Genomic DNA, 25,281 nt, shown 5'->3' on the forward strand with positions numbered 1-25,281 from the left:
GACCACCACGCGTGTTTACGATCATGTGCCTAAGGGCATCTCCAGCCGCGCCCCAGGAAGGCCTCCCCAGGCGATTTTTTCGCACCGGCGCCGAAAAAATGGCCCAGTCGCGCCCCCAGGAGCCCGATTTTCGTCGGCTTGGGCCGAAAACAGCGCCGGCGGACCCAGGCCGAACCCGGCGCGCTGGGGGGCACCCGGGGACGCCGGGCGAACTTTTTTGGCGCGAAAAAGCCACGGGCCCGCCCCGTCAGCGACACGGCTCTCTTCTCGCCCCTTCGTCGTCCTCATTGCCTCGTTTCCCGCGGCGAATCAATGCCAAAACTGCCGCGCTGCCGCGCCGGTCAGCCTGCGCCATTGATGCCTCACGGGCGGCGCAGTGAAGGCCGGACGACGCGTGTCCCTCGCCCTCCCTCGCCCGCCACGCATACACACGGCGGCCACGCGTACGTGCGGCGTCTCGGCCTATATAAGACGCGCACCAACGTGCTCGGCGATCACACTCTCTCACCGTCGTCCCTCCCTCTCCTCTCTCTCGCCGTCTCCACCCATGGCCGAGTGCTTCCCTGGTGACGGCGCGGCGGCGAACGGCTTCGGCCGCCGCCATCTCCACGAAGATGAGGCTCGCCTCCTTTACGAGGCCGGGTACCCGGTCCCGCCGGACATGCGGGTGCCCGGCGCGTGGAGGATCAGCGCCGGCGGCGTGCCGGTGCCACCACCACCCACCGGGGCGGCGCGGCGTGCGGAGATCACACGCATCCGCGCGTCCCTGCCGCGGGCGGCGAGGGAGGGGCCACGGTACGTCCCCGACAGCCCGCTCTGGGAGCCCTACTTCCGCCGCCGTCACGCCGAGCAGCTCGAGGCCACCAACGGCGTCGTGCCCTCCGGCAGGCTCAACTCCAATGGCCGGCGCCGGTGGTGGGGCGTGCCCGGGCGCACGTTGGAGGCCGTCCTCGAGTACATCGAGGGCGGCAACACGCCGCGCCTCGAGTACCCCGATCCCCCGTCCTTCTCACGCCGCCGGGGAAGCTCCTGGACCCCGAGGCGCATGGAGACCGGGGGGTCCTCCTCGTCGTCCGGCGGCTCGCCCTGCCTCCGCCCCGCCAAGCCGGAGCCCCAGGGCACGCCGGTCAGTGCCCGCACGCGCAGCTCCGGCGTCCGCATCGGCGCCAACGCCTCCCCACCCACCGGCCGCTTCGTCCTCGTCAAGCCCAAGCCGGAGCGCGGCCTCCCCGCGGAGTACGAGGAGATAGCCCGGCGCGGCATCTCCGACGAGGACGCCCTGCGGTGGGCGCGGGACGACTACCTCCGCGACGAGATGGTCCGGCAGCGCCGGGCCCTGGAGGAGATCGCCGCCCGCAAGCGTGGGCACGAGGACGAGCACGGCGTCGTGGTCCTCGACAGCGACGAAGACGCCCCCGGACCGTCCAACCCGCCGCGCCAACCGGGGGAGGGATGCAGCAGGGACGGCGGAGGCGCAGGCGGGGCCGGCGACGACGACGACGACGACGACGGCAGCGACTACACGCGGTTCTACCGCCTCCTCGGTATGTAGGCGGCGAGGCGGGCGGCGAGGGAGACGGCGGGGTAGCCCGTCAAAGTTTTTTTCTTCTTTTGTAAAATATGTTTAAGTTTGAACGAACTTGTCGATGTTTGCGTCAAATTTCAGTCATGTTTGCGTCGTATTTGAATTTTAAAAAAAACGTGGGTGCTGCGACTGGGGGGCATCACGCCCCCAGTGCGCGGTTTAGCGCCGGCGCGCCCCCAGGGGACGATTTTTTGCCCCTCCTGGGGGCCAACGGCTGGAGATGCCCTAACCTAACCTGTATCAGTTCTTTCTAACTATCAAAGAAAAATACGCAAGATTTGCCGTATGCGCGAAAAAAAGACATTAAGTAAGAGATGGATCAACTCTTCCTTGGACAGGACAACTAACGTTGGCAAGAGAAGAGGAGTATTTATGATATTCAACGAAAACATTAAGATAATGAATATATGAATATTGATGAAAATAAGTCGAATGCATGCATGGTCCTATAAGAATTTGCAGGTTTTATATATTTCTTAATGTTTTTCTGGTTCCACTGTTTTTTTGCAACAAGTAAAATTCCGACTTAGGAAATACTACGAGTACTTGGTGATGTTTTTGTAAAAAAAAACAGTGAAGGATGATACCGCGTACACGTAGGCGCCACATCACCAGATTTCCCGTTTTGACGTCCACAGGTGGCCAGCCACCGATTCAATCAGCTGCAGGCAACAAAGAAAAGTGCTCCCCGTCCATCTGCCCGCCGTGCCGGCAACACTCCGTCATCGCTCGCCGCCGCAGCCAACGGCCCATCCGGTCCGGCGGGCCTTCTCCTCTCCACCGACCATGGGGGACGCTCCAAGCCATCCCGACTCAGCGGTGCTTGCGTATGTAGACTTTCACAGGGAGGTGCGTGCACAAATGGAAGGAAGAAAGCCCCCCGAGTTTCAGAGCTTGCTCTGCAGCAAACAACAAATCAACTGTCCCTCAAAGCCCTCCTCCCACCAGAGCAAGCCCAGTCAATCTTTTGCTACCAATCCTAACAAAACCCAGAAATTTTCAGTAGGAGGTAGGGAGGACTGAGGAGCACCAAGGGTGCCAACAATGGAGTTGGTGGTAGGTGCTTCAGAGGCCACCATGAAATCGCTCTTGAGGAAGCTTGGAGGTCTGCTTGCTCAAGAGTATGCTCTCATCAGAGTTGTCCGCGGAGACATCCAGTACATGATATCAACGACGAAATGGCGAGCATGCAGGCCTTTCTCGTCGACCTCAGCAGCACTAGTCCCCAGGGCCATGACCACCGGATGAAAGACTGGATGAAGCAGATCCGCGATGTCACCTATGACATCTAGGACTGCGTGGACGACTTCGCGCACCGCCTCTCCCACGACCCTGGTGGCAAAGTCATCTGCACATTTGTCATGTCCAATGTCTATGAGGTTTGGACATGGCGATCTCGCCGCAACATCGCTTCCAACATCGCTGAGCTCAAGGTCCGCGCGCAGCAGATTGGCGAACGACGTAAAAGGTATGGTGTCGAGAATCCGAAGATCGAGTGGCGTCAGGGAGTCCGGTGCAGCTGCCACTGGAAGATTCCAGGCTGCCGAGAACCAACAGGCGAGCCTTGAGCTTGTTGGTACCAAGAAGCCTGTGGGAGTGGACAAGGACATGAAGAAACTCGGGGAGTGGGTGACCTTGCAACAACCAGCTGCAGCATGTCTCACAGACCCTTCCTCATCAGCTCCTACATCCCAAACCGGGGCTAAGAAGCAAGACCAAGGCATTCTGTCCATCCTCGGGTTCGGAGGGGTGGGCAAGAGCAAGACTACTATGGCCATGGCGTTATACCAGAAATTTGGTGAGCAATTTGACTGCCGAGCCATGGTCACGGTGTCGCAGAGCTCCGACATAGAAGCGATACTACGAAGCATACACAGTCAAGTCGTGCCACAATCCAAAGATGGTGACGGGCAGCAAGGCAGCAGCGGTGTCGGCACCTTGGAGAAAAAACGCCTCGTGGCTGCCATAGGCAGCATGTGGGATACTGTCATACCGAAGGGCCAGCAGGACGATGAGCAGTGTGGTGGTAGCACCTCAGATATTGCACGAGATCTCATGAAGCACTTGGAGGAACAAAGGTACAATATATTTTTCAAGTTGAGTTTGCATTGTGGTTAATTAGGTCATTGCAAAATTATAGAGTTGCATAGTATGCAGGAAAAAAACCCGGTAGATCCGCAAGTTGCTCTTCTTATGGATACAATAGACTCACATTAAAAGAAAAGAAAGAAAGAAAATGTGTGGCTAGTATCAGACCAATTTTTATTTGACCATAGGCACAAGCAACTTATTGGTCCTATACTCAAAATTGCAAAAGCGTTGCGTGCAAAAAAGTATATGCTAGTTTAATACTGCACTTTTTGGGTCATAAGTTATTAGTGTGTAGTTCATTTCCTTGCTGTTGATATTTCATTATTCTTAATAAAAATCAACATCTGGGACTCACATATTAAGATACTCCTATTTTTTAAAGAAATTTCATAGTATGGAGGACACATCTACATGCACATGTGAATATGCTGCTGATATTTGAGTATATGTAGTTCATTGTATGCAGCTCGCCCCTATAGAATATGCGGGTCTATATATACTCTATAATAGATTTGAGTGTTTGTATATATATGTCCACATTTTGTCTTTTTTGGGTAGCTTACATGTTAAAATATTTTCAATGAAATTTCGCATATATGTAGGACACATCTACATGCACATGTGAATGTTGTTTCAGCTGTATTTGAAATATTTCAATTTGATTCTGTAGTATGTGAAAATCTCGGACTCACTGGAGCCAGCGATGATCGTATTCCTCATATTTACCCCGTTACAGTGATAAGATAAAATAAACTACTGTAAAGAGCTTATTTAAAACGTACTACTCTTGATGAATCTTTCTTCTCATTGCAGTTACTTGCTCTTAGTTGATGATGTACGGTCTGCATCAATGTGGGATAAGATAAAAAGTCACTGCCAAACTGTAAGAGAGGCAGTAGAATAATAGTTACCACACGGTTTCAAGCGGTTGCCACTGCTTGCATCAGCGATGAAGGATCAGGTCTTGTTCATAAATTGGTCGGACTTAGCGATGACCAAGCTAAAGAACTATTCATGGCCGAATCCAATATGAGTGAAGAAAACCAGAAGAAAATTCCACCTGGACTCTGGAAAATGTGCGGGGGTCTGCCATTGGCCATAGTTATCATGGCTGGGCACGTAGCCTGCAACCCAGATAAAGTAGAGAATGACTGGAAGGAAGTTTGCACCAGGTTGGTACCGGACTCTGGCAAACCTCTTGGCCAGGATGGAGTCACAATGATACTAAGCCATTGCTACAATGATATGCCTGCTGAGATCAAGACATGCTCCTTGCATCTATGCATATTTCCAAAGGGGCGAAAGATCAGCAGGAAGCGGCTGACATGGCGATGGCTAGCAGAAGGCTTCGTCAGTGAGAAGGATGGGCTGAGTGCGGAGGATGTCGCAGAGACATACTTCAATCATCTCATAAAGAGGAAGATCATACGTGCTGTGGAGCACAGCAGCAATGGGAAGGTGAAGAGCTATCAAGTTCATGACATGGTTCTCAAGTACATTGTGTCCAGGGCAAGCGAAGAGAACTTTGTCACTGTGGTTGGTGGCCACTGGCTCATGGCACCGCCTAGCAACAAAGTCCGTCGGCTGTCCCTCCAAGGTGGTGGCTCCAAATACAAGAAAGGAATGGATGGCATGAACTTTTCTCATGTCCGATCTCTGACCTTGTTTGGGAGCTTGACCCGACTGCCTTCCAATTCATTGAAGTTAGGAATTGTGCAAGTGCTAGACCTTGAAGGTTGCAATGATTTTAAAAAGCAACATGCCAAGGAGATATGCAAGATGCTTCTACTCAAGTACCTCAGTCTCCGGAGGACAGAGATTGACAAGATACCTAAGAAGATTGGAAAGCTCCAATATCTGGAGACTATTGACATAAGGGAGACCAATGTCACAGAGCTTCCAAGCACTATCTCCCAGCTTGAACGACTGGTCAACATACTTGGTGGAAACAAAAGAACACGGAAGGCACTGAAGCTTCCAGATGACCTGAAGAAGGAAACAATGAAATCCCTGCGCATCCTGTCAGGTATCGAGATTGATGAGCGGTCAGTAGTTGTTGTGGCAGACCTTCATCTTCTAACTGAACTGAGGAAGCTAGCCATTTACAAGCTCAACATCAGAAAGGGAAGTAAGATTTTCAAAGAATTAAGCTCAGCAATTGAGTATCTTGGTGGCTACTCTCTTCACACCCTGAAAATAGATGACGAGTCATCTGAGTTTCTAAAATCGTTGAGTGCTCTCTCTTTCCCTCCCAAGTTTCTCAATGCTCTTGAACTGTCTGGCAAGTTGGTTGAGCTCCCACAATGGATCACAAAACTTGATGCCTTGACGAAGTTGACCCTCTCGGTGAGGGTGCTAACTACTGATGCTTTGCGCCAGTTGAGCAAGCTCAAGACACTGTTTTCTCTCACGTTTTCACTTACTTCAGGAAAGGTGGATTCTGAAACAGGTGCCACCACAGGGGAAAACAAGGCTGATGGGGAGATCATAGTTCCAGCTAGCGGATTTGAGGAGCTCAAGCTTCTTCACTTCTCGGCTCCATTGGTGCCACTGACCTTCCAAAATAACGCGATGCCGAAGCTAGAACGGATCGCGCTAAGGTTCAGCAATTTCGGTGGAATGCATGACATGGAAAACCTTCAAGGTCTAAAAGAGGTGCATCTCAGAATGCATGACAAAGCAGGTGAGGTTACCAAGTTAAAATTTGCCTAATGGTAAACGAAATGGCAACTGCAGCTACGGAAGATGACAAAGGCCCCAGAATAATTGTTGATCAGTATCACGAGTGAGTGACCTGGTTTATTATTCTTTGATTTTTCTTCTATAAACTATTCTGTTGTGTAATTCTATTCTTTGTGCAACTTCAGAACAGTATTTGCATGATCTACTTTTAATTACATCCTTGAGCTTCATCTGTAATGCTTTACAGTGCCCGAGCAAGCCCAATCTATACTTTTTTTCTCACATTTTCACTCACAGTGGCATAGCAGAATCCAAATGACATCTTAATCAATGTGTTTAGGCAAATTTTAATCAATGACATCTTAATCTATACATGTGTTTATCTAGCTTGCCTTGCCAAATTATACATGAATCAGTGCTCGAAGGGATTCATAGGCACCAAAGGAAATTCTTCTACCAAGGCTTGAGGTTGTCCAATAAGCAAGTTCATATTAGCTTGTAGGGCATTTTTGTTTCAAATGATCCTTAAAATTCAGGAATACGAGGAGAATGGCGGGACGCAATAGATGGTGGCACTTGGGAGGGGTGGCGGGACACAAAGGAGATGGGGAGGTGGCGAGCGACCGGACATAGAACCATGATGGGAGGTGGCAGTACAACAACGATGCGTCGACTAGAGGGGTTTTGGAAGCTTTCTTGTAACAAGTTTGGATAGTACGGATAATGTAAGTTTCCTACATGTGCAATATATGGTGAGAACAACCTATATGATGCAACAAGCAAACTAGCTAATGAGGAACAACGCAAAGTAAAACATGTGGAAAAGATTAACGATAAATTTGAGAAGATGGTCTATCCTGAAGTTCACACTCTTGGTGATTGTTAATCTCCGTTAAAAATGTACTGGATCCAAAGCTAACAACTCACCCTATTCTCCTCCAGCGGATGAGCCTGAAATCAATCGTGGTTGGACTTGAAGGTGCCCACCAAATCTTTACAAACTTCTCCGGAGGACGCCACAACAAAGAATCTTCCGTAAGGACTCAAACCGTCTAAAGAGTCCCCAACAACTCCAAAAGTAACAAGATCCACTTTGCATCAAGAGGGATTCAGTATGGTGAAAGTGTAGACCGGTGTCTTCTCTTGCTCCATCTAAAGGATGGTGAAGTTTGGTTGCGTTGTCTAGACATTCCGGACTACTTCCTCGCAGTTAGAAGCTGCAACTCTCTAGAAACCCTGGAAGTTACCTGACTGGAGGTTCAGGCCAACATTTATGCAGACACCGGGATTTCCAGAGAGCTGCAACTCGAAGTTGCACTTCTCTGCACACCCACGGAGGCTCTGGGCAAACCCTAGGATTTCGAGAGAGTCGCAACTCATTGTTGCACTTCTATGGACACCCCGAAGGTAGCACGGAGGCTCCCCCCGGTGGACGAGACTTGCCTGGTCCCTTCCCATGCTCCCATCCGTGCTCCCGCATATGTGGCTTAATTTGATTGGAACAAAATAAGGCCCAGTCCCACCCCCTTAAAATCAGGGGGGGAGGGAGATGATTAGATTAGAAAGGAAAAAGGGAAAAAGACAGCCGTATCCCCCCCCCCCCCCCCCCCCCGGTAAGTCTACGTGAAGTTAACTCCCACCTCATCTCGAAGATGCACTCCCTCTTTACAGTACAGGTTTCCTAATAACGACTCAAATAAAACGAAAAAAGCCCGAGATGGCATCTCTTTTCTCATTTGAAATTTGGGTTGGGGGGGGGGGGGGGGGGGGGGGCTGCTTCCAACCATCCTTGCTTATCTTTTAATCTCGCTGCCATGCAGTTTTTTTCCTTCAGTCCTAATTATTTTCTTCAAGTGGGCTTAAATAGGGGTTTGCTGAAGGGACATGGATTTTCTGCTCCTGGGTTGAAACACACCTGGCTGAACTATAAAACCTGAGAAAAATAGTAAAAATATCCAATGTTTTTTTGGCATTAACATGTATTCTTCACTGACAAAAGACATCTGTGGTGTCTGCGTGCAAAAGAAATTGAGGATAACAAGTCGAGTTCATGTGATTTCCTTCCAATTTACTTTGTCTTTCTCCAGTCCTGTTTTCAGATTGCACAAAAATCAACCTCATCAAGATATGCAGGATTTTAGAATGTTTGGAAAGTCACAAGTAGCACTATCAAGTACTCCATCTGTTCCTAAATATAGGTCTTTTAAGAGATTCCACTATGAACTACATACAAAACAAAATGAGTGAATCTACGCTTTAAAATATTTCTATATACATCCGTATGTAGTTTGTAGTGAAATCTCTAAAAAGAGTTATATTTAGGAAAGGAGGGAGTATATCAAATAGAATAACATGAAGAGTTCATATTAGAACCACAGCGCAGCGACAAGTTCATAAACATAGGCGATACACGCATAATTAATAAGGGTTGCCGGAAATAAGTATAGATACAAGCTCATATACAAAAGCATTATTCATGATAAGCATGTCTTGTCCTTTCCACCTCAGCAAGCAGGCATCTTGTAAACCAACCGGATTTGCTTGTTTATTTAAATAAGAAAGAGAGGAAGATAGGGTATATGTTGACAGACAACTGTAGATAACGATGCCACCATGTTCCAAATAGTAGATAATGGAAAGGGAAGTGCCAGTTGAAGGAAGCAATGGCCTATACCTGGCAACATGAAGGAATGGATAAAGCTTCCATTATCTAACAAGAGGAAGAAACAGAGGGAAAGGTACACCAGTATATGTGTGAGGAAGTTTTTAACGCGGAGGAGTGTGGTTGAAACGTACTCTTAGTGGCGACGAAGCTAGCAGGATTCTTCGATTTCAGGACCAGCTATTGTTTCGTCCGAAACTTGCTGTTTCTTTTATTTTATTAGTAGGCCAAAACCAGGTCCACACGAACTTGAATCCAGATGGTGTGCGTTCAGCCCCCTGACCACTTCTCACAACCTCGGAGTCGCCATTGTCTGAAAGCTTGATCTGATTACCATGGCTGGCAGCCTGTTCTCTCATGGCAGCAACTACCTTCTTGACACCGCCACTGCTTGCATTGTGTGGAGAGTACCGGATGGTAATCTTCTCAAGCCTGCGGAGGTTGATGATACCTCAAGGAAATTTATCAGCTGGGCAGGCATAGAGCTTCAGGTGGAGGTTTTTCAGTTTCGGCATATATAGCTCCCTGCTCAAAGGTGACCCATGGCACATAAGAGTCGAAACTGAAAACCTCAACGCTCGGGAAACCTGGAGGAATTGTTTGTTCCGCTTTCTTCCTATAAATGCAAATCAGTGCAAGAGTACTCAGGGCCGGCAGACCTCCAAGTATCATAAGATCATCTTGGTCTAGCTTACAGACTCTGATATCCAGCTTCCTCAGAGTGGTAAGCCCTGCAAGCCACCGGGGAACTTTCCCAAACCTTCCTGCCACTTTCAATCTCTCAAGTGAAGAAAAATTGGTGGATAAAGGAAGTTCGTCGCTTGGGATGTAATCACCATAAATAATCAGATATTCAAGATTCGCGCACTTGCCTATGGAAGACAGCAACTTATCATTTCGGTCCTTGTCGGAAGGTTGATCATACAACACTACTTCAAGCTCCGTTACTCCTGTCAGTCCACTGATCTCCTGCATGGCACTTTCCGACCATTCCCTTGGATCAACAGTGCCAAGCGCCTTCACTGAGTTCAACTGGTCACTTCCCACAGGCAACTTCACTCTTTGGCCGGAACTAGAATGACCAAAATAAAGATGTGCTAGTTTGGGAAGACGAACAATTTCCTTTGGCAGCTCTTTCACTTGTGTCTGTCTTACATCTAAGGTCTCCAGATTTTGCAATTTTCCGATTTCTGCAGGGAGACAACTGAGTTTCGTCTGCCCTGCATCTAGAGTCTTCAGCTGTTGCAGTTTACCGATTTCTGGTGGGAGATTGCTGATTTCAGTCTGCCTTAAATCCAGAGTCTCCAGACAGCTAGCGCAATCTCCTGATTTCTGGTGGGATCTTCTTGACTGGAGTGTGCTGGAGACTCAAGTACTTCAACAGGGTCATTTGGCATATATGGTCCATAGCCGACTTTTCCAAATCCTTGCAGCCATCTAGATCTAACACCCGTAGATACACCAAATCATTGTTTAAATAAAACTCTGCAGGCCCAGCAATAGTCACGGAACGAATATTGCCATCAGGTTTCATCGCTTCCGTGTCAACTGAAAGTTCCGAACCAGAAGAACATTGGACTGACAAACGGAAATAATGAGCATATTCCCTTGAAATACCAACGTCAGACAAGACAGTTGCAATTTTTTCCTTTTCTGATATCTGCCTAAGAGCATAAAGTACCATTTGGTTAACTTCATACATCTCTTCCCTTGAATAGTTATCATATTCTGACAGCCGGATGAAATTTCTGTTGATGAGCTCATCAAAGTACCCGCTTGCTACTTCCTCTCGACTATGCCTCACATTTTCAGAGATGAATCCTTCAGCAATCCATTTCCTAACCATAGTAGTCCTATGGATTATTTGGTTCCTAGCATGAACAGCCATGTACAGCAAACAGTCCTTCAGAGCACAGGGAAGGTGAGCATAGATAAGTGATATAATCTCTCTGAAGAGTTCGAAACCAGTAATGTTCTCGGATTCAGAACCTAAAGAATGTGGCGTCTGCTTCCAAGAAAAATATACAGAATACATCATCTCTTGCCATGGCTTTGTTGGGGTTACCTTGGTTGTGAGTAACGAAGCAATACTTATTATTGCTGAAGGTGTACCACTGCACATCTTCAAGATCCCAAACAAAAAAATGTCTCCAGGTGCATTAGGCCAACTGGCCACATGGCGAAAATAATGCTTGAAGAACAACAGTCTGGAATATTCGTATCCAAGATAATGAACTTCATATATCGACTCGTCACAGCCTGAGCAACATAACTTAGCTATGTCATTAACACGAGTAGTAGTAATTACTCTGCTACCATAGTCATTATTTGTCAAGCTAGATGAGATGATCTGCCAGTCATCTTCGTTCCATAAATCATCAATCACGACCAGGTACCTATCAAAGTTTGACAATGAAAAGTCAAACTCGAGTAAGGCTTAATACTCACCTATGTGCATCTGCAAGGCCCTATATATAAAGATCGAGCCATCTAAGAAAACAGTGTGTTTTAAGAAATAGACGGTGCTCACATTATGGTATCTAACAAATCAAATCTAAAGAGAGCTACCAAACTGCAATGCCGTATAACAATTAAAACACATGTATTTTGTATCTACTTGGTGCACTGATAAAGTTCATATTGTCTACAGGAAAAGAAAAAAAAACATGTTCACTAACTGATCCATACCTCTTGTTCACAAGAAATTCTCTAATTTGAGAAACGAGCTGTCTTATATCATTTGCTTCTTCATTGATGTTCGTATGATTTTCCACGCCAATAAGTTGATGGAACATCTCCGTGAAAAACTTCACCATGTCAGCTGGTTCAAGGGGGACCCTAACAAAAGCCCCACAATCAAACTGCGGTTTAAGCTGATGGTACACAACTTGGGCAAGAGTTGTCTTGCCCAATCCCCCATGACCGACAATGGAGACTATTTTGTTTTGCTTCATTGAAATGTCATCTCCCTCTGTCAGCATCTTGATTAACACATCTCTTGGTTCGTCGATGCAGACGAGCTCATTCTCTTCCTCATTTTTGTGGCAAGCATCAAGACGTTTATGTGCGGCAAACACATCCAGAACACCCAATGTCATCGCTTTGATACCGGCAATCAGATCAGTAGGATCCGGGTGAGGAGGAGTCGGTGAATCTCTGGGCCTTCTCGAGAGCCGCCCGGACACACCCAGGTTAGCGGCCGGCTCAGCGGGCACCAACAAGAGGTCGAGGATGTTCTCAGTCTGGCAGAACACCACGCTGATTTTGTATAGCCAACCTCTGTCAAACTTGTCGAGCTGGTCCGGTGGCGCATCCGTCCGTCATACTGCAGAAGTAAGCTTGCAAGCGCTTCTGCTGTTGTGCAACATACTTGAGGTCCTCCTTGGCGCCGGAGGGCAGGTTGTACTCATCCTTGAGTAACTTGGGGTCAGCTACTCAGCTTGGAGAGGACGGAGCCCATGACTCCCTCCGTGATATCCATGCTAGCTAGCTCGGTCCCTCCCCTCCCCTCCCAGTTACGATCTCTGGTGGTGGATATATAATCTGGCTAGCTAGTCTGTTGTTATAGGCCGGCCGTTGACTTACATAGCTGCGAGTCTGGACCGGCAATGTGGTGAAGAAGAAGTAGGTGGTGTGGATCAGTGGATGGCAAGAAGCCTATGGAAATTCCTCCCAAGTCCCAAGGAGAGACTAATTATGGAGATGCTTAATTTCTCCCAATGGAAGCGGAGAAGGGGGCAGCTGCAAGGTAAAATCATGGGAGATGATGAGCATTATGATCCAGCACGAGCATAGACAAGACGAGTAGATTTCAGTTTGCAGCTTGTAGGTAGGATCAGTACAGAAGAAGCGGAAAACCAAAGGGAAGCTGCATGCGGTGGTCGGACTTACACTTACAGCGTGGTCGACCGGCCGGTCCGATAGGACACCGGCTGAAGCGGGGAGGCCGTGCTGCCGCGCGAGGGGAGGATCGACGGCGCGGTTGGGTGGGTTTGTGGGGGTGGTGGGTGAGCCGGTGGCTGGGACGAGAGGGAGGAAGCAGGGAGGGAGGGAGGGAGTCGACGGCGTGGAGGTGTGATGGGGAGTATTGGGGGCTTCAGGTCTCGAGCGATTTTTCGGTGGGGAGCAAATTTATTTTTTATAGGCTACACAAAATATAGCAGAAATTCGTAGGGGCACACACTGCGTGTTTAATCATTCAAACTTACGGTTTTTTTTCATCTGAAAATTCCGATTTCTCTCAGCCACAAGTATCAAGTTTCATACTCCCTCCATTCCCTTTTGTAGTGTGCATATTTATTTATTTTGCCAAGATTTTGAAATGTAGTGCGTGCATGCAGCACAAACCTGGTTTGAACGAGTTACCCTTAACTGGAATCAAGGGACACACACAGCAGGGCACGTACATGGGTGTGGCAGACAATGCATGCAAGGTTATTCTGGTAAAAATCACAGCTCCAGCTCATGCATTGGTATTAGAGCTAGAATCCATGCGCACTATAATATGAAACAGAGGGAGTAGTTGAAACTTTAAGGGGTTTTTTCGCCGGTCGCGGGTACAAAAATCATGATTTTATCACTCCCTCATACTAATCATGATTTTATCACTCCCTCATACTAATCCAAACTTTAAGGGGTTTGAAATTTTAAGCAATTATTTTGGACCTCAATAAGTCCCGAACGTTCGGAATTTAAGCATTCTAATCCAAACTCTTTTCATGCCAACTTTAGTTAAGGCGATGTTGACAAACATGGCAATTTTCAGACAAAAAATCAAACTGAAACGAAGTTGCCATGTGTTAACAACTAAAGTTGCCATCACGCAGCAACTAAAGTAGCCATTAAAAAACGTTCGGGATGACATGCTTAAATTCCGAACGTTCGGGATTTATCTATTCCGATTATTTTTGCCGGTCGCAGGTCCTAAAATCATGATTTTATCGGTCGCTCGTACTAATGGAACTTAACAATTATTTTCAAAATTCGTCAAAGATATTCAAAATGGATCTTATTTGAAAGTCCTCATACCGGAAAACGTGAATACAAAAACAAAACTTAATGTGAATTTTTCATTCAAAAGATAGAAAAGTTTGAAAATCAAAAGCCAACAAAATAACATGCGTGAAGGACTTGGTGCCCAGCACTTGCACGCCGCAAACTCTCTCCAAAATATAGTACTACTATAACTAAATATAAAACGTTTTGCCAGTTCAAAGCAAAGATGCATACATGCAAAACGAACAATCTTATGAAGGCTATGGCCTACAGGCATCCAAAAAACAATATGTGATTGACGCTATAACTATGTTGACGGATGTGGAGGGTCGATTCGAAAATTATACTGTCACCCATGTTAGATAGAAAACTCCCTAGCCACCCGCTCTAACGACATGCACGCCGCTTTGAATAGTGATTCGTAATTTATTCGATGTAACATAAACCACATACAAAGCCAATGCGTACATCGGTATATAATCTGAATAGGAGAAGAAACTTTGGCACTAAAAACAAAATCAGTTATACACAGACAAAGCAATATAATAAGGCAGATGATTCCAATAAGTGTGCTAAATATATTTGGTATTCTTACAAGCCAGTATATCGGTGGCATTTGTGGGCAGATATAAATTGAACTCTTTGATAACTAGCCACATATAATACAAAATTAGTTGTGAAAGAATAGGTGTTTTTTAACACAATACAGACGCAAACAGTTATAGATATGCGCATACACTCATCCCTATGAACGTAGACATGCACATCCTATCCCTATGAGTATCTCTGAAAGACTGGGTTGGTATATCATCTTGAGATTTAGGAATTCACTGTAGGCGCCTTGTAGTCGACAGGAACGTCTCCTCCCACTGAACGCGCGTCATCAAAAATCCTGAAATAAATTCAGGAAAATGCGAGCACCAAGACTTGAGCACTGGCAGGCTGAGCATACAACTGTTCTTCTAACCATCCAATCACATGTTGGTTCAAGAATAAGTGTTTATTTGATTGTCGCATCATGCTACACTACTTACTTCCTTACCAATTGGGACGATCGAAGTCATTTTTAGTTAGCATAACCCCCTTCCAAAGGTACCACATGACAATCTCAACTTTTAGTGGTATCTTCGACTTTCATATTTGTTTATTATTATCCACTAAAATCTCAGAGTGCGTGAGTACATGGTACATAGAGTCAGCTTTACAGGACCCAGATATAGAAAGATATTGCCCCTACCTTTATATACTCCCGAAATCCCAAAAAGTAATTATCAAGGATTTTGTTCCGCTACCACACTTCTCTGTTCCATGAGCCGGTACGTGTCACAGGTTCTTCGTCGCCGGCGACCAGAGCAACATTTCGAGGGCGCAACCGGCCGCCAGAGATGGGCACGGTGGAGCCAAACGAGCTCTGCTTAGATTAGATTTCACGTTGCATGTAATAATATGGATTTAATGATTTGAAAATGAGGTATCTGATTGTGTAATTGACCTTTTGCGTCCTGTCTGGTCACTGACTGTGGACGTGCCCAAACTGGAATTAGGTACTTCCAGCTGTAGTGTGTACCAAAGATGCTCATGAACCAATTGCAAGTCAAAGGAACAGATGCTTACTTCCTCTGTAAAGAAATATATGAATGTTTAGATAATGATCTAAACACTCATCTATTTCTTTACATAGGGACTACATTGCTTCAACAACAGTGCGTTGAGTTCTTTAGAGAAGAAGATCAAAAAGAAAATATAAATCTATCCAGCGGTGCCACAAAGCTAGCTACTAGAAGCCAACTCACCTTGCATTTTATTTAAAGTCGCTTTACAGAGGATCAATTTTCTTGTACTAGCTAGATGCAGATCAATTTTCTTGAGATCTGCATAAGATAAAGCGACTTCAAATAGTACAGATACCAAGTCTTTTTAGACCGTCGTGTTTAGGTTTTATTTATCATTTTCAAGCCTTATCATGTACTGTGCAAGATCATGCAGATGCCGACTGGTGCATTATTTTGTCAGAGTAGGCAGCGAACGGAAGTTGCTCCTATTTATATGGAGCAATAATGGTTGGAGTTGACCGCATAAAACAGAGTTACCAGAAGACCTCAAATCCCATGGCCTTCCAAACTAATCTCTATGACGGGAACCTTCAACGCGTGAGGACATCTAAATTTAGTGACGAGTACTTGTGAAGAGACCTAAGAAAATATAGTTTTCCTGACATCTGCGGCTTAACCCATGACGTTCAGTTTCCCACTTATTTTCGAAAAAAGAGGGAAAGATCCCCAGCCTCTATTCCGACTGATTCATACAACCAATTTTCATTTTCCGAAAATGAGGTTAAAACTCCTGACCTCCGTTGCACACATCCATTTTTATTAATTATTAAACAGAGTACATAACAAAGTAAACCATGACCTAACTTCTACAAGATATTAAAAGACACCTACAATTAGGCCGACTTCTTCCGCAGCAGTGCCTTTAAGGACAAATATATATACTCATGTCGGCGTTGCCATGTATGACCGTAGACGGCCTAGACAAGGATTCTCATCCTGATTGCCGAGACCAATCAGTGACGAGCAACACAACAATAAGTAGACAACGCCTACAATAGAGTAAAACACAAGTTCGCCATTGTTGAGCCCGACCAATAAAGGCAAGGACAAGATTTTTCACCCCAAAAGGTATTTTCAATGCACGAATAATCTGCATGAGATAATAAAACCATCATGCATGACAAACAGAAAAGACTCGTCAGTACTGATCAGTGGTGTTCATGACCCATATTGGTGAACACAACTGACGGGCCAGGATAAGAATGCGCATAGGAGGTAAAAATGTCACCACCAACAACCATATGTTTGTTTATTCATTGTTTAATTTATTGGCTCGCGTCGACAGCTTCACTACCCACTCCACAAATTAATGCATCGATGGTCCATTCAATGATTCGATGATGTCTTTAATGGACTGCACATGGCAGTAGGGTTGTTTGTTGGCGTTATCGTGGTGGATCTTGATGATTGATCCAAATTAACCAGAAAAGGAATACAATAACAACATGTAGTACAACAGCATCGTTGACATAATAAGGCGTGGATCTTGCTGACAATAAATTTAATCAACTCTTATTGAAAGTTAAATCTGTAGTTATGGCGTGATTCTTGATGATGAACCAGTCGATTAGTCCTTACGAAATAAAACAAAGTGAAACTGAAAGAGGGTGCTTCGGTACACCCCTCTATTCTGATAAGTATTTCTTGCACGGAACCAACCGCAAACAGCCTTAGGGGGTGTTTGGTTTAGGGACTTTTTAGTCCCAGAGACTAAAAAAAGTCCCTAGGAACCAAATAGGAGAGACTTTTTATACAGGGAGTAGAAAAAGACTCTATTGGAGAGTCTTTTTTGATTAGTCCATGAGACTAGAAAAAGTCCTAAAACTTCTGAACCAAACACCCCCTTATTTTGGGTTCTATATAGCTCCTCATCTCCGCCAGCATGCACACTGTTGAGAATAATAGCTGTTACAGTTGACGTACATCCCATTGCTAAGCTAATTTTTACTAGTTGGAGCCATCATTGGGTATAACAGAATCAATCATAGATGAGTACTTAGAATTCTTCATAGGCCTGTGACCGGCGCTGCGTCGCTGTCTTCAGCCTTTCGGCTTGCATCCTCTATGTTTTATTTAGTCCGCGAACTTTTAGTAGCTATGGCCTTGGTTGCCGGAACTTATAGGGCCTCCTCATCCTTATGGCCGGGCAAGCGCCCACTTTCTAAAATAAAGCTGAGTATTTAGAATTTCTAGAAGAAAAGAATAGAGTGCCGAGGAAATTTTTTCTTGGGGGAGCAGAAAATGACATTAAGGAGTGGATTTTTGATTCCTTTCGCACGAAAAACTAGTTCCTATTCCACTAGCAAGATTATCACTTGCGTGTTTTTACCAACATGTCAGAACTGAGTTAGTTTTCAATATGCATAAGAGTTCTATTTTACCAGGTTTGGTTCTATTTTACAGTAAAAAAAAATTGACAACTATAAGAAATCACTTCTTTTTCATAAAAAACAAATCCCTCCGTCCCATAATATAAGAGCGTTTTTTACACTAGTGTGGTGTCAAAATCGCTCTTACATTATTGGACGGAGGGAGTACTTTTTATATTAATGAACACTTTTCAAATCCATGGACATTTTTTATATTAATGAACAATTTTCTAATTTATGAAAATTTTCTGAATTCCCAACCATTTTACAAATTCATGGTTTATTTTTCAATTTGAACATTTTCAAGTTCACAAACATTTTGAAATTCATGATAATTTTCTGAATCAATCAACATTTTTGGATTCAGAACATTTTTCAAATTCGAGAATATTGTCAGATCACAACATGTTTTAGTTTGCAATTTTTTAAAATTAATGAAAAAAATTACAAATTCGTGAACTGTTTTTCAAATTGTAGAGAACAACTTTTAAATTCACATCATTTTTTTCACATTCGTGATTTTTGTTGAATTCATGATCATTTTTCCAAATTTGTGAATAGGTTTTTAATCCGTGAATATTTCTGGATGCACGAATATTGATCAAATTCCTGAACCTTTTTCAAATCATGAACATTTTTTCAAATTCAAGAAAAAGTTTCAAACTTTTGAACTATTTTGCAATACCACATAAACAATTTCACATTCATGAACATTTTTTTAGTTCACCTCCTTTTTTCAAATTTAAAGATCAACTTGTAAATTCTAGACCATTTTTAAAATTTTCATTTTGAACCTAAATTTCTATTGTTTTTTAATAATAAAATTAAAATCTTATTTTTAATACACACGGACACCCTTTTTGTATAAGAACACACACACACCCCCTGTTACTAAGCCAATCACACTTCGTTTAACAGCAGACCTTCGACCTGGGAGCTCCTATAGGGCGCCTGATGCATCGGTTGAGCCCACAAGCGCTCACTACAGCACGCTAGTGGACCAGCCAACGAACACGCAAGGCGGTGGAAATTGTAACACGAAAAAACACCCTAAAGTGGCTCTGGTGAGGAAGCGAACCTGCCCAATCTAGCTCCATTGCGTGGTTGGCTAAGCACTAGACCCACTTAGGCCTTAGTGAAACATTACAACACGAACAGAGTAAGAACAAAACTGTAGCCGTGCAATTTAGTAAAACGTGATTTCCTATGGAAAAAATGTGAACACAATTTTCAAAAAACATCACGAATTAGAAAAAAAAGTTAATTGAATTAGAAAAAAAGTTCATCGAATTTGAAAAAGATCATAAACAATGTTCATCAAATTTGAAAAGGTTCAACAATTTTGAAAGAAAATTCATTCAATTCTTCTAAAAACTTTCATTGATTTTGAAATTTTCATAAAATCCGAAAATTTCACTGAATTTTTGAAAAATACGTTCATCGAATTGAAAAAGAAATCAAAGAATTTATTTTACAAACGTCATCAATTTTCTAAAAAGTTCACCAAAATTGAAAAATAGGTCATTCATTTGGAAAAACATTTCATCAAAATTGATAGAAGGTTTATCGAATTTGAAAAGGTCCACCATTTAAGGGAAAAAAATAAAAAAACAGGAAAAAAGAAAACATGGAATATATAGGATGGCATTTTCTACAAGTAAAAATATAAAGAAAGAAGTTTTTTTTCTTTATCTCCTCTGTTTTTATTTCCATTTTTTTCTCTATGTAAAATATTACACCTGGCCATTAATCTTTTCACTTGAAAACTATTATTCAATCATTTAAAGAAATGTTTAACATGTATAGGTAAAAACTTACCATGTATTAAAAAATGTTAATCTTGTTTTTGGAAAATATTAATCAAGCATTTGAAAAATTACAATGTTTTTAATTGGTATTGGAAAAATGTTAGGCGTGTATTAAAAAAATGTTTTTTGACATATACAAAAAAATATAGGTCAATAACCAAAAGAAGAAAGAAAACCGAAAAAAGAACCAAAATAAAGAAAAGAAAAAGAAAATGATAAAACATCAAAGAAAAAATTAAAAAAAGAATGAAAGATGGAACAAATGGAGAAGAAAAATAAAAGAAACAAAAGAAAACAAAAAAAACAAAAAATGGCTTGAATAAACTCAAGTAGGACGCGCTCCTACAACTATACCTAGCCGTCCATCGGGCCAGGCCAGGCTTCGGGCCGGGCCTACCAAAGCCCGACATAGCAAACGTAGACCTGAGCCCGTCCTTGCCCGGCCATCGGGCCTAAAAATCAAGCCCAAGCCCGGCCCATCATGCAAAAATCCCATCATGCAAAAAGCCCATCGGGCCTCGGGCCTCGGGTCAGGCCTCTTTGTTAAACTACAAATAAGATAGGCCCGAGCCCGGCCCGACCCGGACATCGATCTCAAAATCTATGACGGTGCTTGGCCTAGTGGGCAAGCCCGTGCCGGGCCGGGCTGCCCATGGCCAGGTATACCTGCAACTAACTACGTATGGGTGGGTACTGGGTGGGGTGGCAAGTAACGCACGCGCTGTCCGTGGAGACCAGGTATCGAGCCCTCATGCTCCCCTTTTCTTAGGTTGCTACCCTCGCTTGAATCGGCTGGCCCAATACGCCGCGCGGGAAGGATAAACCTTCAATGAGACATCCCCGTGCGATTGCTTAACACGATAAGTAGCGTTCGCGGGGAATGGGTCATGTTCAAGTTTTAGTTACGTTGGACCCGCCCTTCATTTTTGACTGCTTGCTGGGCTGCACACTAAATTCCTCTGCTTGCTGGGAATGGGTCCTTTGGAAATGCCCTTAGAGTTCAAGTTCATCCTAGTTCTTTTCTTGACCCCCACTCTAACTATATATGCCCATTCTAACTATATATGCGAGACTGAAATTAAAAATAGTTTTTTAAAAACTAAGACCGTTTTTTTTCCAGACCAGTTTCAGTACCGCACCCATTTAAAGTAACGTGAGATTGAAATACAACTGGTATATAATGTGAGACTGAAATATGAAGTAGGAATTTCCAGACCGCATCCATTTCAAGTAATATGAGGCTGAAATATGAAATTTCGGACCACATCCATTTCAGTTTTCAGTCCATTTCCAGTACCGCATCCATTTCAAGTAATATGAGGCTGAACTATGAAATCGAATTTACCAGATCACATCCTTCTCAATTTTCAGACCTGTACGACATCCATTTCATCTCTCAAATTATTTTAATTAATGGGAAACTGAAATATGGAACTGAATTTTCACATCACAACTCTGAAATAGTAAAATTTAAATGACTCTGAAATGTATCTGAATTTGGTGTTTTTGGAAGGTCTTGTCACCATGAATTCAAATGTATATATATAATTGGAAAAAAAATTGGTTTATAAGAGATGAATGTTTGAAAATATTACTTAGAAATAAAAGGGTTCCTTTTTATATGGGAGAGGAATAATATAAAGAATGCATGCACTATCCTTTCCTGACAAAAAGCTGATATGCACCAAACGTTCAGATGTATTCTCTTGTATTGCTTCCTTTAACACATAACACTCATATACATGCACACATCTCCAAATAGTGTTGAACAATGGATGCTTGCCCGGCACATTCAGCTTCCACTAGAAAATGCAATTCGTTGGAATTGGGATCTTTAGCGATTAGCTATTTATTTTTATGGGATAGAGGGAGGGAAGTGCTTATTACTGTCATTTGAGATGCTGGTATTAAAAATAAAGGGGAGAACAAATGTAAAGAGTTAACGTACAAATTTGTGAAAATTCTACATTTGTAAATTTATGATTTGTGTTGTACAAATTTGTGACAATGTAAATTGTGATCTTAGTGGCATTTTCACATTGTGAAATTGGCTTCCCAGCATAATTTATCTTATGCTTTAGAGTGTTTGACAAAAAACTACCACAATTGAGGTGCGCGTCCCACAGAACTACCACTTTAAAAAAAATGACTGATAACTACCAAAAAATTGGAATCTCGTGACTAAAAACTACCACTTTCGAAAAATGGTCAGTTTAGAAGATTTAAATGTGTTTATGACATGCGGGGGCCGTCTGTCAGGGCTGACGTGGTAGGAAAGTCAACTCCGTTTATTTTTTACCGTTAAGTTGACCGTTACGATAGGTGGACCCCACACGTCAGCATCACCTTCCTCCTCCTCTCTCTCTCTCTCTTTGGCATTTCAACAAACACCTTACAAGCAGTAGAGCCGCCGTGCCCGGAGCCGGCGGTTGACACATACTAGAGAAATCCGTGACCCTGCGTGCTTGTTCCACCCTGCCACCGCCGCGCCGCACGCTCGCCGGCCGCGTCCACAACGCGCTCGTCTTCGCGGCGGGCGCCGTGTCGGCGTTGCTCGTGCTCCTCTGCTTCTCCTCGCTGCTCGCGCCCACGCCTGTGCCCAACCTGGTCACGGGTCGCTGCCTCCCCTTCCCCACCTCCTTCTCGCAGCAGGAGGACACCGTCGGCGACGAGGAGGACCTGTACGCCAGAGTCGCCGTGGGCCCGTGCACGCTCTACGACGACGCAAAGCTCTCGTATGCCGTGGACCGGCTGGGCAGCGAGCAGTACCCACTACCGAGGACTGCATCTCCTTGCTGCGGCTGATTCCTTGCCGGGTGGGGTTGCATAGGAGCTGGCCCGCTACGGCGAGCGCGAGCAGCAGCCGCATGAAGACGGGGAGGGCGAGTCGCGATGACGTGAATTCGACCGAGCTGGCCATAGCTATCCGCCATGGCCAGCAACCACACCTCACCGATGTCCTCGGTCGCCGACTGGTGCGACTATGAAGCTCACCTACTTCCCTCCATGCACTGAAAGTGTTTGTTAAAATGCCAGAGAGAGAGAGGAGGAAGAAGAATGATGTGTGGGCCCCCCTATCATAACGGTCAACTTAACGGTCCGGAATAACGAAGTTGACTTTCCTGCCACATCAGCCCTGACAGACGGGCCCCGCATGTCATAAACACATTTAAATCTTCTAAACTGGCCATTTTCCGAAAGTGGTAGTTTTTAGTCACGAGATTCCAATTTTTTGGTAGTTATCAGTCACTCTTTTAAAAGTGGTAGTTTTGTGGGACGCGAACCTCAATTGTGGTAGTTTTTTGTCAAATTATCTAAGATCTCTGTCCCATCTTGCATGACCAAGTTGAGGATGTGTGCACAACAACGAATATGAAAATATTGGCCTTCGAAGTCCTTACCTACAAAAGACAACTTTCATATGAGAAAAAATAGCAAGCATGTGAGCAAAAACAGCAAGCATATGAGCACAAACATCAAACATATGAGCACAAAGAGCTTCTATATGAGCATAGCAACAAGCATATGAGCAAAAACAACAAGCATGTGAGCAAAAACAGCAAGCATATGAGCACAAACATCAAACATGTGAGCACAAAGAGCTTCTATATGAGCATAGCAACAAGCATATGAGCAAAAACAGCAAGCATATGAGCACAAACATCAAACATATGAGCACAAAGAGCTTCTATATGAGCATAGCAACAAGCATATGAGCAAAAACAGCAAGCATATGTGTAAAAACAGAAGGCATACAAGCATACCTCTCCGAAACGAGAACTTGGCCTTCAAAGCATCGACCGCACCATCATTGTTTGAAGCATTGTCAAGTGTCACAGACATAATTTTCGTCTCAATATTCCATTCTGTCACACACACATAGAGAGCATCCGCAATGACATTTCCAGAGTGAGGAGGATCCAACTCTGTGAAAGCAAGAACACGGGTTTGCATCTTCCAATTGACATCTATATAGTGTGCAACCACACACATGTAAGATAAGGTTTGGTTGCTTGTCCACATATATGTAGTTAGACATATGGAGCTCACACCCTTTAGGACAGATTTAAGCACCTCTTTTTCTTTCTTGCAGACCCTCATGCACTCGGCTCGTATTGCCTTCCTTCCAATGGGTTTATAATTTGGATTCATGCACTGCATTAGAATGTTGAACCACTCATGTTCAACCATTCTAAATGAATACTCATGCACACGTATCATCTTAGCAATAAGCTCCTTGACGATTCCTTGGTCGTACTCAATAGAGGGGTGCATTGTTGGACCACTTGTTGTACCATTGATTTTGCACAATTCAAGAGTTGTTTGGATGGCATCCCTAGCCATCTTGGCCTTGTAACCCTTACATTTTAAATGATGCCTTCCAATAGTTGTGGTGCTGCCACCTTGCGTATACGCATACTTCTTGTCGATACAATAATTACAAACAGCCTTCAACGCAATCTCTCCAGTCTTCTCACATGGCTCCCTGACCTTGTGAAAATGGGCCCAAACATCGGATGACATCCTAACAGGAGCATTGGCTCTTGGCCTCTTGTTCTTTTTTCCTTTTCCTTTCTCTTGCCTCCTCCTCACTAGAGACAACATGCACAAGTGATTCCTCGGACATAGTGTCACCTTCTAGTTCATCAGCTGAATCCTTATACCCATCTGATGTATCATCATCCGACATATCAGCACCCGCTTGCAATGGAGGAACCACAAACAGATTCTGCTCCTCATATTCCTTGTCCTTGTCCTCATCCATGTCCTCGTCCTCGTCGTCGTCCTCCTTCTCCTCGTCCTCTACCACCTAACACACATGAGCGCACGAATAAGTAAAACAACACCTATATGGTTATATAGAAATATGGCTACATCAAGCATCAAGTAAAGCAATCATACAATAGTAGATGCATGAGGTAGCTCGGAGCCGGTTGCGGAGCCGGAGGCAGCGGCTTCCGCGGCACGCACGCCGGCACCGGTGCGGTCGGGGAGACGCGGAGGAGGCGTAGGGTGTTTTTTAACCTACAAATCAACTCTCCCATTGGGGCATTGTGAAAGTCTTTCGCCTTCCTAATCTGCACCTTAGGTTTCTCTTCTTCCTCGGAACCGGCGGAGGCAACGCCAAATCTTGCCTAATTAGGTAATTCAAGCTCTTTTCCTTTGCCTTCGCCTTCCCATTCTCCTTACCAGCACCCTTCGCCTTCCCATTCTCCTTACCAGCACCCTTTCCCTTCTCATTCCCCTTCTCCTTCACCATTCTCTACAAAAAAACAGCACATAATATCCACAGTCAGTACATCAACCATCAAGTGCAAATGATTCATCTTCCTCTTGTTGTAGCATAGAAAACTTGTTCGACACATACTGTTTACTCTCTAGAACTACATCTCCTGACCAAAGATGTTAAATCATCTAGTACTAGTGCAAACAAACATGGTCATCTAGCAATAGTGCGCAATCAAGCATTTTTTCA

The 25,281-nt window shown here is 44.5% G+C and overlaps 2 pseudogenes across 1 annotated transcript; one reads left to right on the forward strand and one right to left on the reverse strand.

Annotated features, from left to right (window-relative positions):
- Positions 1–2,629: 2,629 nt before the first annotated feature.
- LOC125516348 (disease resistance protein Pik-2-like) lies at positions 2,630–6,465 on the forward strand (annotated as a pseudogene).
- Positions 6,466–8,519: 2,054 nt separating this feature from the next.
- On the reverse strand, positions 8,520–13,095 carry LOC125517232 (disease resistance protein Pikm1-TS-like; annotated as a pseudogene). Its single transcript, XR_015608741.1, has 4 exons — positions 12,918–13,095; positions 11,709–12,761; positions 9,155–11,416; positions 8,520–9,032 (listed from the first exon to the last, which is right to left on the reverse strand). The product of XR_015608741.1 is annotated as a disease resistance protein Pikm1-TS-like (transcript).
- Between the last annotated feature and the right edge of the window lie 12,186 nt (positions 13,096–25,281).

This window comes from Triticum urartu, chromosome 6A, assembly GCF_056163025.1.
Source record: "Triticum urartu cultivar PI428250 chromosome 6A, HENAU_Tu73, whole genome shotgun sequence".
Classification (NCBI taxonomy): Eukaryota; Viridiplantae; Streptophyta; class Magnoliopsida; order Poales; family Poaceae; genus Triticum; species Triticum urartu.